Source organism: Buceros rhinoceros, unplaced genomic scaffold (assembly GCF_000710305.1).
Source record: "Buceros rhinoceros silvestris isolate BGI_N320 unplaced genomic scaffold, ASM71030v1 scaffold8183, whole genome shotgun sequence".
NCBI lineage: Eukaryota > Metazoa > Chordata > Aves > Bucerotiformes > Bucerotidae > Buceros > Buceros rhinoceros.
The window spans coordinates 99638-101872 of record NW_010401780.1 but is presented as its reverse complement, the minus strand read 5'-3'; positions in this window follow the sequence as shown (position 1 = coordinate 101872).

Genomic DNA, 2235 nt, shown 5'->3' with positions numbered 1-2235 from the left:
TGCTGAAGCAAAGCCAATCTCAATGACGTTCAAGCAGAGGAAGCTGTCCTCAGGTCTGGCCCTCTCTTCAGAACGCAGGGCAACACTTTTTAAACACCACTCCCACTCCAAAACTACAGGGCTACAGCTGAAGAAAGCCTTGAGAATTTAGAGGAATTTAGTATCTCATGCTCTCTTAAATGGGATCAACCTGCTGCAGCACACACCTCTACTTCTAACATAATGCATGTCCACGACCTGGCAGATATACCAAATATGACACGGCAGGGAAATCTTCTTGGCACAGCTGGTGCTTTTTTGGACAGGATTTACGTCAATAGAACAGGAATCTGGTCAGATGTCCAGGGCATGGGACATTCCAGCAAAGGCTCTGGCAGTCTAGGGAAGAGATCGGGGTAGATGATATTAAGCCTATATTCCCTTCTAGTTAAATTCTGGTGTCAGAAAAGTCTCAGGTAACCCGAACTAACTTTGGCCAAGGAACAGGACCAAAAAAGCCAGACTTCTATTTCAGTCATTCCAAAAGCTGCCAGCAGGAGGGTTGGAAAGCCACACTTGACAGGGGGTCTTCATTCCCCTTACTGAGATCTGGGTGAGAAGGACAGAGCTCACCTGAGCTAGCATGAGTGCCTTGCAGCTGGAAGCTGAAAACAAGTCACCAATATCTCCTTGAGTAGAAAGAAGGAAAAAGCACCATCCAGTCTTCTAACACCTTTTGACAGCACCACGAAGCAGCAAAAAACTGCAGCTCCAGAAGCTCACTGTTAACACCAAGCAATAATCAGCATGACAAGTGTGACCAGCATAAATGAAAACCCCTGACAGATGGATCTCTTCTGCAGCGCTTCCAGATATGAGCATTCTTAAGCAGTATAAAGAGTTTAAATATTAGGCCTTGTTTTTCATTCAGAAAAGAGCTGCTGGGGAGGGAATGGTTAGCAGCAATTCTGGCTAAAAGCTTCATCCACAAATATTTTTCCCCAGATGATTTTGCTGGAGATTACTTTGCTTCCCAAGTTAAGAAACACAGGGGCACAGCAAAAACCTTCAGTATCCTGAATACACTGCACCCTTCCTGGCATGTGCCACACGGAGCCTCCAAAACACCCAGTGAGATTTCACAATGTTTCACCAAGAATCATGTATGACAGTGATTGAAACAGGACCAGCACCTTACAGCATGCCTTATCAGCACTTGTCAGAACACTGGTCGGACACCATTGGTGCCTCTCAGGTGTGAGCTGGAGAAAAGCAGGTTTCACACAAGAACTTGTCCATTTTCATTTCACCGACTGGCCACAGGTCAGATGAGAATACACACAGCATCAGTCAGCAGCTGATTCTGTGCATCTTGCAGCTGTAACGTAAAGCATCTTGCAGACATGTAAGCCTTGAGCACTTGGGCTTTTCAGTAGAACAGGATGAAGGTGTGCAAGACCTGATATTTAACCCACCTGAGTTTATCTAGTAAATCTTTTCACAGAAGAAAATAGAAAACAAGACAGTGTATTATCTGGGTTCTTGTAACAGAAGAGGATCACCCACAGCAGAGTTCAGGAAAGGGCCCAAGTAATTGCACTTTTAAGTATGGCAGGCACAGGCAACAAACTCTACATGCGTATGGTCGTGAAGCCTGCTGCCCCCATACTAGCAGGGAATGCAGGGTTCGTCTGTCGCTACCACATAAGCATGGGGCATCCTGACACCTAGCACAGTACACAAATCCATGCCAGTGCAGCTTTGCTAGGACTGCCTAGAGGTCTGGGTATTATAAAACATCTCAAGAACAAGGTACCATGTTGCTCATGAAGATCACAGCCAGAAAACTTCATGCATGACATTGTGCAGAAGCATGCATGTACACACATGCTTTTCCTCTAACAGCTCTTAGAAACCACTGGTGTGTGTTCTCTTACCATAGTCCCTTTTCTGCCTTCTTTTAAAATATTAATTTAGAAATAAATTAATATTACATTTTAAGAAAAAAGATCACCAATCTCTTACTGTTATTCTTCCGGAAGTCTCAAAGCAACTATTTTATTATGAAGAGAATCTGCCCAAGAAAGTTGTACTTGAAAAGACTAAGTAAAACCTGAACTGGAGCTAGGGATTTAGTTCAGTATCTCAACAAGAAAACAAAAGCTTTTACTTAGCTGAGAAGTCCAGGATCCTCCTACTAAGACCAACCAGAATATTATCCTTGACTTTACAGAGGCTTAGATAGGGCTCAGGTAG